Genomic DNA, 15990 nt, shown 5'->3' with positions numbered 1-15990 from the left:
CAGCTTTTCAAGTTTTCCTTGTTTTGGACGACCTTGTCAGTTTTGAAAAGTACTGGTCAGATATTTTAGAGAATGTCCTTCAACTGGGATTTTTCATGGGTAGATCAGGGTAATGTAAAATGCCATTCTCATCATATATCTAGGGTACCTGTTACCAATATGACTTATTACTGTTGGAGTTAATCTTCACTTGGCTCAGGAAGCCAAACATCTGGAAATGTTTATCAGATTTCTCAACTATAAGGTGACTCTTTCTCCTCTTTTCCATACTGTACTCTCTGAAAGGAAGATTTTTCTGTGCAACCTCCTCTTAAAGAATGGGAAGTGAGGGTTAGTAGGGGAAGGAGAGGGTGAGGTGACTTGAGAGAGTAGGATTGACGTATATACACACCATGTGTATAACAGACAGCTAGCAGGAACCTGCTGTATAGCGCAGGGAGCCCAGCTTAGTGCTCTGTGATGACCTAGAGGAGTGGGGTGGAGGAGTGGGAGGGAGGCTTAAGAGGGAGGGGACATATGTATACATACAGCTGATTCACATTATTGTACAGCAGAAACTAATACAACATTTAAAGCAATTATTCTCTTTAAAAAAAAGAATGGGAAGTTGCATTCCTCTTCTTTGACGGCAGAGTATCTACATAAATAATTTGGAATTCTTCTTTGTGGAAGATTTTTTTCTTTCTCCCTCATCTACCTGTTTATCTATCTATCTATTCATTCACTTAGTATGGATTCATAGCTATTTATTTTACACTCCATGTTATAATCCAATAACACTTTTTATTTATTTATTTATTTTTGCTTAATATTTTCCAGCCTTGGTTATTAGGAGCTCTTCAGTTGGCTTCTATGACCCTTTGGCATAGCTCCCCCTGATACCCCACGAATGGAACTATATATGTGTATAAAACATTTCCTTACTTTCTGGGGCTATAGTATACTTCAGGCTCATGTTATGTATTCCTGTCTTATTCCTGGTTGCTTTTATTAGAAAATGGTATTAGAAACTGAGATCTGTATTTTACATATGTCCATTGTTACTGTTGTTTTACTCACTCAGTTGTGACCGACTCTTGCAACCCATGGACTATAGCCCACCAGGCTTCTCTGTCCAGGCAAGAATACTGGATGGGTTGCCATTTCCTACTCCAGGGTATCATTGTCACCCAGGTCTTTTGCATCTTTTGCTTGGCAGGTGGCCACCTGGAATATAGTTAATTCTAGGTGTCCTCAGTTGACAGAGCAAGGAAGTGTATGTGTGTGTGTGTGTGTGTGTGTGTGTGTGTATGGAGCTGTCTGTTCTATATTTAAGCTAAACACATATTTGTACTCAAGTATCTGACAATCTGTTGCCACATGGATCATTCTAGTCTCCTTGCTTATCTGTAATCTTCCACTCCGACAGGGCTCTCATTATCCATCCTTTGGGCTTCCCAGAGGGCACAGTAGTAAAGAATCTGCCTGCCAATATTGGAGATGCAAGAGACGCAGGTTCAATTCCTGGGTCGGGAAGATCCCCTGGAGCAGGAAATAGCAACCTACTCCAGTATTCTTGCCTGGAAAATTCCATGGACAGAGGAGCCTGGTGGGCTACAGTCCACGGGGCTGCAAAGAGTCAGACATGACTGAGCATGCACGTACACATCCATCATTTGCCTCATTGTCCAATTTCAGTGACCATGCATGGTGGTTGCAGAACCGTTAACCTATACCCTTGTGAGAAACAACTTCATCAACTACAGAACAGTGCTTATTTATAGTGAGTTTTCTTTTCACTTAAGCTTATAGGTTCTATTTACTTGGAAAATTACTTAGTTTAGCAACTTTTCACCCTTACCCTTCAGTGAAGTTATTAATACATTGGTAATGTATTTAGGTTCCTTTGTCATATTTGCATGTCTCCTGTCATCTTTCCACGTTCTGAAAGATTTTTTAAAAGTTGTAATAAATAAGGTTTGTTCTTAATACTGTAAAGTCCTATGCCTTTTGACAAATGCATAGTCTCATGAATTCATAATTAGAGTGTCGTACAGAGAAGTTTCACTGCCCTAATGGCTGAATAGCTTCACCAATTCAATCCTCATCCTTCCCACACCCAACCCTTTGTAGCTACAAATCGCTCTACCACTGTAGTTCTGTCTCTTCCAGAATATTATATAATTGGAAACATAAGCCTGAAAGACTATTCATTTCTCTTTGTAATAAGCACTTAACTTTCATCCATGTCTTTATATGATGTGATAGCTCATAAGTTTTTTTTTTTTTACTGCTGAATGGTATTCCACTGTGTGAATGAACCACAATTTGTGTGCCTATTTACCTCCTGAAACATATCTTTGCTTTCAGTTTTGAGTGATCATGACAAAATCTAATATAAACATTTATGTGCACATTTTCAAGTCAGTTCAGAAAATACCTAAGAGTGTGATTGCTGGATCATCTGTTACGACAATGCTTAGCTTTGTAAGAAGTTGCCAGACTATCTTCCAAAGTGGTTGCACTGTCTTGCAGTCCCACCAAAAATGAATGGCAGTTCCTGTAGCATGGCATTCTTGCCAGCAATTGATGTTGTCAGAGTTTTGGATTTTAGCCATCCTAAAAGGTGTTTAGTGGTCTCTTGTTGATGTTTTAATTTGCATTTCCCTGATGCCAAATCATGCTATCTTTTCACACATTGATTAGGCAAGGACCCCTTTTTAAGCATCCCAAACCCCTTACATGATGTGAACTGGCTTTCCTGTGTCAGGAATCTATTACTCTTCAGTCTAAACTTCCAGATGTTGAAAGAAAGAATTTTAAATTAAAGTTTTCTTCCTTACAATTTCAAAATGGCCAAAAATAGTTCTGACATTTCTATGAAGTGGACAACCAGGAGATGGCAATGTACTTTTAAACAATGAGCTTATTCTTTGCATAATTGTTTAAAATGAAGTTGGTTTGTGTTCCAGATAACAGCATTTTAAAAATTTTAGGTAAAGAATGTGACTTTTCAATGACTTTCCCCAAACGTTTTAAGATAACTCTGCTTCATCTCTGACTGGCCTTCATTCTCTGATTGAAGGGCACTGGACAATTGCAAGGACCACTTTAAAGACTTGCAATGCTTCTGGCTTTAATATTCTGTGCTAGATGCACAGAACCTTTTACAGATGCTAAGCATTCAATCCTGAAGGCTCCACTTCATCATCAGGTAATTAGTATTTTCATTAACTTGCTTATTGTCAAGGAAAATGAGCCTTGATCATCTAATTTTTCCTCAATGAGTTGAATATTGTAATATATCTATAATTAATGTGCTTTATGCCACAAACGTGTAATGGAGTGGAAATCTGAGGCTGCTCCCAGCAGTCACTGTCAGTAAATGTTTGATGAATAAACAGAGACTTTCTAATGGGAAATGGTGGCGACTTTTATAAGCAGACACAATAAAGACTTTATTAACATACTTAAGAAGCATTCTGGGAAATAGAATTGAATGCATTATTACTGTAGGCTCCTTTTGTGAAAAGTAAATTTTACTGTCCCCATAACAAATGTTTACTTGTTTGATGCAAGTTGTAGGATCAGTATTTTATGGTGTATTCTACAGTTTAATGCAATGAAGCTTAAATTAGCTACATATTCCTTATGGATTTATGATTGTGAAAAAAAATAGCAACAATTCTGTCTGTTAATCATTTGCAAACTCTGGTTTATATAGAAAGGAAACAGTTCACCTATTTCAGGATTTTTAAGAGCCCAAAGACAAATTTCAAGATATTTGCACTAGCTAGTAATAAGAAGTAAATATGGGTGTGTTTTAGTTTCCTTTATTAAGAGTACGGTTTTTATTTATTTCTTTATTAAGCAGTATTTTTGCTTTTATAATATGTCTTTTTCATAAAGTAGGTATTTTGTTATTGAAGTATAGTTGATTTACAATCCTGTGTTAATTTTTGCTATACATCAAAGTGATTCAGACATATATACACACACACACACACTATATATATAGGGCTTACCTGGTGGCTCAGTGATAAAAAAACCACCTGCCAATGCAGGAGACGTGAGTTCAGTCCTTGGGCTGGAAAGACCCCTGGAGAAGCAAATAGCAACCCACTCCAATATTCTTGCTTGGGAAATCCTCTGGACAGAGGAGCTTGGCGGGCTGTAGTCCATAGGATCATAAGGAATCGGACACGACTAAACAGCAACAATATTTCTAGCACCTATCATAGTACCTGGCACATAATATGCACTCAGAAACATATCTTTTAAATAAGTATAGTTACTTACACATCAAGTATTGAAATGTAGTCATTCCTTTCATAGACTGGGTATTTAAATTACAACAATATCTTATAATCTTCAGGCTACTGCTAAGTATAGTTTTTATGCATATAAAGAGGTTATAATCATATCAACTAAGATTGTGATGTGAGTAAAGGATGCTGAGAGAGAGAGAGAATTGTCTCCCTTTTTTTCAAAGGCTTATGAACGGCTGGGATTCTTTTCTGAGCAAGGTGGTCTAGGTCACTTCTTCAGCACACTCTCATTCTGAGCTCCATATACTTCAAATGACCTCCCGGATTCCCACCTGTACACAGGTACATTCTGCAAGCAACCTGAATTCATTGCTCTCAAACCTGATCTTTCTCCTCTCTGTAACACCAAAATTATTCTCTACTCCTCCTGCCCTCTCAGCTCTCAACTGCAGTCCTTGAAAAGGGTTCTTGTAGATATCTCCCCACACTGCCCTCTCCTTTCCACCCTGCAGCCAGTGGCTCACATTCCAGCCACCTTCAGCAAGGGCTGTTGCCTTGCCTTTCCAAGTGATCTCTTTTGCCTCTGACTCTGGCTTTCTGAGTATGCCTCTCCCTTACTCAAAATCCTTTTCTGAGAGAATGAGGGATGGCTAGCTGTGACTTCCAGGAAGAAATCTGAATTCCCTAAGACTGCAAAGGAGACCTTTCACCATATCATTACAACATATTTTTTCCAGCTTCATCACTTGTCTTCCTGGATGCAAACTCTGTACCCCAGTCATTTTGAATTTTTCTCTTTGTCACATTATGTGGCCTTTCACTTTCAGGAATCGTGAACTATTCCTGTTCAAAATCCTCCAATAGCATCCCCAAACTGTCTTTAGTGGATCTAGAGACACTTTAGTTTTGTTAAGATTATACCCATCAGTGGTAAATAGTCTAAGTTTCTGGTCTTTTGAAATAAAAGGCTTAAATATGAAATAAAACTGCTTTGTAGTTTCTGAGTACTTAAACTTGATTATAGTTTTTGGGATAAGACATAGGAGCATAAAAGGGTGATAGGGTTAGTTAGCAATTTCAAGTATAAAATACTATCCAAATTAATTTCCTGTACTTGGATGCCTTTAAAATAACAGAGCAATACGTTATAGAGGCTAGGCATTATGTAATATATGAGACTTTGAGTCAGACAATTTAAGTTATATATTTCCCTTCCCAATTTTCTGTTTTCTTAATCTCAGTTTTCTTATTTGTGTATGTGGATAACAGTAACTAACGTGGGTGTGTTTTGAAAATCAATTTGAGGAATAACGTGCCTTATAAACAAATTTAATCATGTTACCTGTTTGAAGTAACTTTTTTGATTTATCTCACTTGTTCTAAATTCCAGACAATAATTCATCTTATTTTTCAGAAGTTTCAGCGTGGATTATGATAGATGTGCAATGGATCAAATGCATGCAATTATGAGATTTTCTGAGTTGCACTGAAAAAAAGTTTATAAACGTTGCAGTCAAACAACTCAGAAAATCTTGCTGGGTTAGGAGTAAGTTATTTACATTTTTGTTATTTTTTTTTCCTGTTCAGGGAATGTGTGTTTACACATATGCTCATGAGCACAGGATATGAGAGGAAATACAGAAAATGAAGAGTTTAAAGAGCCCATTCAATATTGATAGCAAAACTATTTGCAATAACCAAAACATTGAAGCAACCTAAACGTCCATTGACAGATAAAAGGATAGAGAAGATGTAGTATATATACAATGGAATATTACTCAGCCATAAGAAGAATGAAATAATACCACTTGCAGCAACATGGATGGACCTAGAGAATACCATATTTGCTAAATCAGACACAGACAAATATTATATGATATCACTAATATGTGGAATCTAAAAAAACGTACAAATGAACTTATTGACAAAACAGAAAGAGACTTACAGACATTGAAAACAAACTTGTGGTTACCAAGGTGGGGAGGGACAAAGGGATAAATTAGGAGTATGAGAGTAATAGATATATACCACTATATAGAAGATAGATAAAAACAATTTTATTGTATAGCAAAAGGAACTGTATTCAATATCTTATAATAAACTATAAGGGAAAAGAATCAAAAAAGAAATAAAGGGCCTATTAGCTTCAGTAGTGATTGGCATATGATAGTTTGTTTAAAAATTTTTTACTCTTTCCTCTAAATGATCCATGCAGATTATTAGCAAGAATAATTATGAATGTATAAATATTAATTTGTGTTATTATTCTTACTCTCACTCACTCTCCTTCCATCAAAAGCTTTCTCAGAATGTTCATTCATGCCATGAGTATTATGATGGTGGAAGGCTTAAATGTACCCAGGTTAGAGGGTATGAGAATTAAGTAAGTGTCCTGGCAGGCTGTAGGACTTCAGGAACTGTCAGTCCCCACTTTTGTTCTGTCCTCAGGACATTTGAAATGTGATCCTTGTTAAAGCTTTAAACCAGAGTGCATACTTAGTTGCTCACTTGTGTCTTGTGACTCCATGGACTGTAGCCGGCCAGGTTCCTCTGTCCGTGGGATTTTCCAGGCAAAAATATTGGAGTGGGTTGCCATTCCCTTCTCTAGGGGATCTTGCTGACACAGGGGTGGAATTCGAGTCTCCTGCTTTGCAGTCAGATTCTTTACCATCTGAGCCACCAGGGAAGCCCTAAGTCAGAGTAATTAAATTCTAATATTAACTTCTAAGAGGGTGGATGGCTGATGCTTGGTGTGCGTGTGGGATTGAGCTACTGTGAAGTGTCGAGTGGTCATCTGACAGAGGGTTTAGTGAAAGCCACTAATATCCTTCAGTGAGGCCAGAAAATGGATACAGAACATTTCAGCTCTAGGACTTTACAGCTGTGTGGCTTTTGACATGTGGTTACCTTTTCTGAGTCACTATTTCCTTAAATGAGACAGGGGTGATGGGATTATTGTAGTAGCAATAATCCTTGTAAACTGCCTAATACATTTAGCACATATGTATAATAAATTTAATATGCATAATAAATTTAGCATAGTGCCTAATACATACTTCTTAAAAAAATAAAGATAATAATCTATTGCTCCTCTTCCTCTTTATTCTTCCTTGCTCTTTCTTTCTTCAGCAAGAAAATCATGGCAAGAAGGAGCCACTATTAATCTAACAATGTCAAAAAATTTAACTAGAAAACAAAATCAAACAAAGAACACATTTTAAGTGCCTTTAAAAGAGATTAGACATATTGACCAAATAAAGAGATGGTAGTACAAATGTCTGTAGATTTTATACCTTTCCATGTGGCTGGAAAGTCACATTATTGAGTGAGGGTCACCACCATAATGGAATTTTAAGGAGCAAAATAAAAGTTAAAAAAAGGAAGGTATTTTTGTATATTTGCCTGCTGGGTGGAGATGTGGTTCTTGCCTTTTGTAATGAGAACTACGTTAGAAAATGCAGTGAATGTGTTCATTAACTCAGTTAGAAAACTATTAGTATTACCCTGCTTCAAATGCTCATATCTTTGCAAATATCCTACTGTTACTGCTGCTAAGTCACTTCAGTCGTGTCCGACTCTGTGCAACCCCATAGATGGCAGCCTACCAGGCTCCCCTGTCCCTGGGATTCTCCAGGCAAGAACACTGGAGTGGGTTGCCATTTCCTTTTCCAATGCATGAAAGTGAAAAGTGAAAGTGAAGTTGCTCAGTCATGTCCGACCCTTCGCTACTCCATGGACTGCAGCCTACCAGGCTCCTCTGTCCATGGGATTTTCCAGGCAAGAGTACTGGAGTGGGGTGCCATCTCTTTCTCCTACTAACCATCCAAAAAAACATTTTACTTTCACATAGTAATAGATCGCCATTTCACATAAAGAGATCAGCAATTGTCCTCTTCCCCTGGGACTCAACCCAATTATATATTTCTGAAGTAACAGTAAAAACACTGGAACAGATTAGGCAAAAGTATTAGAGAACATAGTTTAATGATCTGTGGGTATATATAGAGCCAACCATGCTGTCTATAGAAACAGAAAAGTCATAGAGATCCTCAAATGACAAAGACTATATGTGACTTATTTCTTTCCTAAATTATTTCTAATGATTGTCCCAGATTTCACAGATTACATTTTTCTATTTCAATTTTCTGTTTTTAAACAAATTCAGTGACACTGACATAGAATCTTTCAAGAGAACAGTACAGAGGAGAATCACAATTTAAAATGTAAAATTCCTAATAACTTTAAAAAATATCTGAAATAAAAGTGCAGGAAATGTGATTCCTCATTTTGCTAGATGAAGACAGAGGGGAGAACCAAGTGGGCAAAATAATCCATGTAAAGACATCTGAGTCCTAAGGCACTGACACTTCCTTAATGGACTACAGTGCACATAAAAATAATTAATCATGGGGAGAAGGCATTGCCAAGGTTAGAACTGAGGTCTCCGGTTTTTAATGGAAATGTTCTGTGTGTGAACTAAAAGAACAACTTCCCTAGCTCAAGCATAAGGGCATCAGTCATACTTAACTCAGATAGTTCAGGAGTTCAGTAAAATATCAGATAGAGTTCAGCACTTTTATTTCTCAGGGTATTAAAACTATATATAATAAGGGAAAAAAGGGGTTGTGATGAAATACCTAACATGGTGGGTGGAACATCAAAGAGGTTAAACTTAACATGTCTGAAATCGCAGGGAAAAAAATTTCCCCTATAATAGCCATTTCATTCTGTAGGATTCTTGTTATTTTATATGTGCTTCTGAAGACACTGAAGTAATGATAAGCAAATAAATACATTAGGCAAAACCTAGGGCTGCCCTAGAAGGAAGAAATCTTGAAAAGTTACTTCATTGCTTAATTTAATAAACCAGATTAATGTACTCATTATTTCTGGCTCCTGGAGAAAGTGTAGACAGATAAAATTAGGATCTTCAGGGAGCAAATTGATGGTTAAATTGTATACTGTCTTTCTCTGTGGCTATTTATGGGAAAACATCTCTTCTTAAGGGCTGGGAGGGGATGGGGTGATGGTTTTCCAGTGGTAGGGTTGGGAGTGGTGTCGCTAGCCAAGCAGAAGGAAGTAGACTCTTGGGAAGGGCACACTCAGAGCTTTGGGGGCCAAATGCACAGATTAAAAGACTGGATGTCCTTGGCCGACTGAAGGACCAAACCCTCTGTTTCCTGATAACAAGCTGAACATTTTCAGTCTCAGCACAAATTCCTGGGAGTAGTTAATGCAGTTGTATTTGAAGAATTTTGCTCAATAAGCAGAATCCTTTACAGAAGTGGTGAAATATTGGGATGCAGGGGTTTAGGGCTGGTGTAGGTTTAGGATCTCTGTTTGAATGGCCAGGAGAGAAGTGTGTGGAAAACACTTAAAACCAGCAGCATAAAAGTGATAACATTCAATAATTAAAAAGCTATTCTAGTTTCTGAATCTACAAACTGGATTTCACACTCCTGCCTCATTTTTAATTTCATGAGCACCCTGCGGTTTGAGGAGGACAACATTGAGACCTTCAGGACAACAGTTCTGGACAGGATCACTCTGCCCTCTGCTTAGCCTCCTCCCGCCCCCTTGCCACCGCCCCCCCACCCCCCTCCCCCCTCTCCCCCATCCCCTCCCCCCGTCCCCCCTCCGCGCCCCCAAAGCAAAAGGGGGTGAAGGAGGCGGGAGAAGAATGGCTGGGGAGTATCTGGGACCACACTCTAGGGTAAGCTAACTTCCCACAAATTCTGCTTTTTGTGGTTTGAGATTATTGATGATTATCTTGGGAGGGGAAAGTGTTTCTTCTCTGAATCGAAAGCACACAGAGAACACCACATGATTCGCAAATACTTTTCTTTGATTTGTTGAAATAGCAAGTCCCGAAGCGCAGCCCTGGGGAAGGTGGGAGGAGGGTGATCAATCTTTTTCTTCCAATAAGCACTTGCGTTACTGGGTGCTGCGACTCACTCTATGACCCGATCTTTTGCTCGGTGGAGATTACATATTAATGTTTTGAGAGAGCTGGAGAGACGTGGTTGAGCGATCTGGGAAGAAACACGAGAGGATTTGCCTGGACTTAAAAAGGTTGGCTCTTTGAAATACTGTGAGTTTTCCAAAGCATCAATTAGCTCATGTAAAAATGCAAATCAAAGAAAAACTTTCTCAATCTTTTAAAATATAAATTCATAACTCATTTTCCTGGCCCATCTTTTAGGTGCCCCCACCCCACTTTCCCCATGAGCATGATGATAAGTTATATTTTAAGTTTACCTATTATCTTAGGAGGACGGCTGTTGGAAAGAACAAAACACCCTGTGATTTTAAATACACATATATTAGAAGGCATTCCAGGAGAAGCTTAAGACAGATAAGGTACACAATTATTGAAACTTTATATAGATTTTATTAGTTCAAACAATAAAATCAGATTTAAGATTCAAGTATTATTTCTACCACTGAATAATTTCATGACCTTGAACAAATTGATTTCTCTTAATAGCTTATCCTCATCTGTAAAATGAGATGATAATGGAATCTATTTCTTAGTGTTGTTTTGAGAAATAAATAAGATAATAAATTAAAATGCCTGGCATCCTGTCAGGCACCTGGGAACATTTTACAAGATATTAGCTACAGTAAATCCCCAACATACAGACCAGTTCCATTCTGAGAGTGCATTCATTAAATACAGTTTGTTTATTCATAAGTCCAACAAAGTTAGCCTCGGTACCCAATTAACAGGGTTCCCACATGGCACTAGGGGTAAAGAACCCACCTGACAATGCAGGAGATGTAAGAGACTTGGATTCGATCCCTGGGTTGGGAAGATGCCCTGGAGGTGGGAGGGCATGGCAACCCACTCCAGTATTCTTAGAGAATCCCATGGACAGAGGAGCCTGGTGAGCTACAGTCTACAGGGTCACAAAGAGTTGGACACAACTGAAGTGACTTAGCAAGCATGTACCCAACTAACACAATAGGTTATATAGCACTGCACTATAATAGGTTTCCACTCCAGCACTCTTGCCTGGAAAATCCTTTGGATAGAGGAGCCTGATAGGCTACAGTCCATGGGGTCGCAAAGAGTTGGACACGACTGAGCGACTTCACTTCACTCACTCACTTTTCATACAAATAATACATAAACACAAACAAACAAAAAATAGGGAAGACATTTTAGATCTTACAGTACAGTACCTTGAAAAGTCCAATAGTACAGTATAACAGCTGGCATATAGGGGCTGGCATTGAGTGAACAGGCAAGAAGAGTTACTGACTGGAGGAGATTTGGGGTTTGAAATACAAATGCCATACTAACGTGCTCTGTAGAGTACTGTGCAGTGAAGTACACAAAAGCACAACCACTTGTAGAGGATGCACGCACGTGCCAATGTATGTAAGACACAGGAACTGGACTTGTGAATGCACGTTCACATCTTCAAAAATTCGCAACTTGAAGATTCCTATGTAAGGAACTTAAAACATTTTTTTACTTTAATCGTTGTCATCGTTATTTTTCTTCCCCAGCTCTGTGCTTTTCTTCTCTAGTCCAGAATTTTTTGTGTTCCTATTTATAAACAAGAATACACTTATTGAGCATAAACATATCTTCTTGTCTAGTCTTTATCTGCACCATCTGCCATGACCCATGCTGTCTGCTTTCACGAATTTCTGCTCTTTGCAAATTTCTGTCACTTTGCAAATGATTCAAATACATGGAACCCCCCTGGAATGTTTGTCACCTACATTTACTAACATCTCAATTCAAGCAATTTGCTTGCTTTTTCTTGTTGGCTCAAAATTCTTAATTTTTAAAGTTTTTGTTTCTCCAATGCATCTTTCAATTGAGTTGGTTTTCTATCATAGTTTTATGGGATCTATAATGAATATTTAATTGCTTCCCCCTTCTTTCATCTGAATTCTATTAATTAAGCTTGTATATGTTTCCCTTTTCCCTGGTGTTCCCGAAGCAATCTTTTAACTTGTAGCTACTTTCCATTTAAAAAAAAAAACAATCTTCAGTTTCCTCTTCTTCCTCTATCTGCTCTCCCTTGACTGATTTTTCTCTAGGCCCCAAAGTAAAGCACTGAAAAGCCATTACCTCTTGGCTGTAACCCACTGGGCCGTGTCGGGGCTCTCCCATTATGGACAGAGCGGGTTGCCAGAAACTTGTTCTAACACACCGCCCTGCCTTGTAATCCCTTCCCATGCTGTAAGCAAACTGAGTACATCCTGTGCCTTCCTTGGGTGGGTAATTACCTCCCCTTGCGTGCTGAGCTTCCTGTAGGACAATCAGACAGCCGTGGCGTTTGGAGGCCAGGTGAGGAAGAAAGCTTGCTAGCATTGTCCTTCTATGGGGCTATTATCCTGGACTAAGGGATTAGCAGCCCAAGCATCAGCTTTCAAATGCCAGGTTCAAATTCTGACATAGCCATTTGTCTTCATGTAATGTTGGAGGAATGCTTGTGTAGCACTGTGTTTGGGGCGGGTTGTCTTGCTAAGTGAGAATACTACTGCAGCTCCTTTCAGATGACCCCAGGGCCTGAGAAAACATTGATATTATCATTGCTTTCTGGATGTAATAGCTGCTTCTCCTCCCCCTCCCTTGAAATAACTTCCACATATTGCAGAACATCATGCTTGGGGAGAAATTCTTTGACTTCTCTTCTGCATTTGTCTTCTGTTGAAAATGGGGATAATGTCATTTTGGCCAGTTTCTGTGATGTATTTATGTTGGGCTGTGCTGGTTCTTCGCTGCACTGGCTTTTCTCTAGTTGTGGTATGCAGGGGCTACTCTCTAGTTTGGGTGTGCAGGTTCCTCATTGTTGTGGCTTCTCTTGTTTTGGAGCACAGGCTCCAGGGCACGTGGCTCAGCAGTTGTGGCTCCCAGACTCTAGAGCACAGGCTCAATAGTTGTGGCTCAGGGGCTTCATTGCTCCAGGCCTATGGGATCTTCCTGGACCAGGGATCAAACCTGCATCTCCTGTGTTGGCAGGTGGATTCTTTACCACTGAGCCACCAGGGAAGCCTCATTTTTTTTTTTTTTTTTTGGTCAGTTTCTAAATAGAGCTGGGGATATTTATCCCTTAGATTTTCTAACGTTAGCAAAATATAAAATCAGAAAAATTCTCTGGCCATTATCATTCACTGCTGACTTATGTTGCTTTGTGGTGTATCTCTTTTCTTTCACGTGGAAGTAAATAACTTGTATGAAGTCCTACAGGATATGCCGCTAAGTCATTTCAGTCGTGTCCAACTCTATGTGACCCCATAGATGGCAGCCCACCAGGCTCCCCCATCCCTGGGATTCTCCAGGCAAGAACACTGGAGTGGGTTGCCATTTCCTTCTCCAATGCATGAAAGTGAAAAGTGAAAGGGAAGTCGCTCAGTCGTGTCTGACTCTGCGACCCCATGGACTGCAGCCTACCAGGCTCCTCCGTCCATGGGATTTTCCAGGCAAGAGTACTGGAGTGGGGTGCCATTAGCCTGTGTGTGTGCATGCTCAGTTGCTTAGTCATGTCCGAGTCTTTGCAACCCCATGGACTGTAGCCTGTCAGGCTCCTCTGTCCATGGGGTTTTCCAGGCAAGGACACTGGACTGGGTTGCCATTTCCTCCTCCAGGGACCTTCCCGACCTTTCTATCACCTCACACAGCTCCTGACATGTGCTACTACAACAAGACACAGCCAAAGCTTCTTGGGAAACTTTCACCAAGTCTCACAGTAACTAAATACCAGTCCTAGCAGGAAGCTAGAAGCAAGGCAGCAGCAGTCAGTTGAACATGGAAAACATCTGAGTAAGGAATTCTTCTCCCACCCTGAGCCCTGCCCTTTCTAAAGACTGAAGTTACTTTTATTTGCATTTTAGCCTTTAAGTTAATTAATGGGAATTAATACGTGTGTAAGAACTTCAGAAATTTCCCAAAGGCTCATTATAAATTTAATGTAAAAAGAGCATTGGATATATATATTTTTAAAGATAGGGGTTTCATTAATATTTTAGGTTATTAATAAAAACATTTTTATCAGGGCAAGTTTAGTGTGAGTGCCAGGATAAAGATATCAGTTAACACATTTCAGTCATATTCAATTGACTCCAACAAGAGAAGCCATTTGACATGTGTGTGTGTGGAGAGTGGAGAGGAGGGGAGGTTGGTAGTGAGAAGTATTAAAGGCTGCCTGGAAAGTACATATTCATTTTCTTTCATTAGGAAAAAAGTTCCCAATTTGACTGTTTGTATTATCTAAAAATCTAAAACCTCCTCTGCTATCACAGGATTTAACTGGAGAAAACACATTGAGTGTATAGGAAAACAGAACCGAGTGTCTGCTTATTTGGGAATTTATATCTGTTTATTCCTTTATGATCACCAGCCAGGTAGCCTGATCAATGATAATAGGAGAGCTTTATGAGGAATGGTGCAGGCAACAACTCCATTTCTATGGCGGACAAGTGCACAAAAGTAAATCTTAGTACAAACACTAAAGTGGCTTAACTTACGCTCTTTCTGTCTTTAAATATAGGCTTCAACTGGTTGGGCCTCTGTGGGCTTTCCCCTGGCTTAGTATCACCACGTTTAGAGGCAGAAGGTACTTCAGAGGCACCCATCTCTCACTGCACACAGGTCCTTTTGGTGTACTTCTGAAAGGTCATGCTGGATACGCTGGCAAACCCCAGGAACTAGGGCTTACCTCTTTGCTAGGGAGCAGGTCCTGTTATGAGACCTCAGGGAAGTGGTGTTTCTTGGTTAGAACACACCTCAACTTGGGACGGAATCTCCCTCCCTCAGTTTCCGCCCCTGCATCCAGTCCTGTGACTCGGAACACTGGCTCAGGGACCATCACAGTTAAGACGCAGCACTTTATTATTATTATTTTTTTAACTCACAATGAATTTATTTTTTTTTACATATATGTACATAATAGATATTTTATTTATTTATGTAATGTATGTAATATATATTTACATACATTTTATTTCCTGCTAGTTCACTGTGATTTCCTTTTTTTTTTTTTTAAATTTTAAAATCTTTAATTCTTACATGTGTTCCCAACCATGAACCCCCCTCCCACCTCCCTCCCCATAACATCTCAGTGGGTCATCCCCGTGCACCAACCCCAAGCATGCTGTATCCTGCGTCAGACATAGACTGGCGATTCAATTCTTACATGATAGTATACATGATAGAATGCCATTCTCCAAAATCATCCCACCCTCTCCCTCTTCCCTCTGAGTCCAAAAGTCCGTTATACACAGCTGTGTCTTTTTTCCTGTCTTGCATACAGGGTCGTCATTGCCATCTTTCTAAATTCCATATATATGTGTTAGTATACTGTATTGGTGTTTTTCTTTCTGGCTTACTTCACTCTGTATAATCGGCTCCAGTTTCATCCATCTCATCAGAACTGATTCAAATGAATTCTTTTTAACGGCTGAGTAATACTCCATTGTGTATATGTACCACAGCTTTCTTATACTGGACGAATGAGGCACTCTGCTCCAGGGAATCTGGTGGGGACAGGTCTTTAGATAGTTAAATATGTTGGGGAACTGATTTTATGATCCCAATTCTTATATCTCCTCATATCTAGAAAAGCACTAAATCCTTTCATGGTGACATCTGATCCTTGTGACTAGCAGGAAACCTCTTGTAAAGTAAGCACTTGATTGCATTGAACTCCCCCTTCACCGAAATCTCATATATTGACCTTCCCCGACTGCCTCTTTGGAGCATTCTCTCAGAGCTATCTGAGGT

The sequence above is a fragment of the Capricornis sumatraensis genome, chromosome 12, assembly GCF_032405125.1.
Source record: "Capricornis sumatraensis isolate serow.1 chromosome 12, serow.2, whole genome shotgun sequence".
NCBI classification, from domain to species: domain Eukaryota; kingdom Metazoa; phylum Chordata; class Mammalia; order Artiodactyla; family Bovidae; genus Capricornis; species Capricornis sumatraensis.
The sequence above is the reverse complement of the archived record's forward strand: the minus strand, read 5'-3'. Positions refer to the sequence as shown.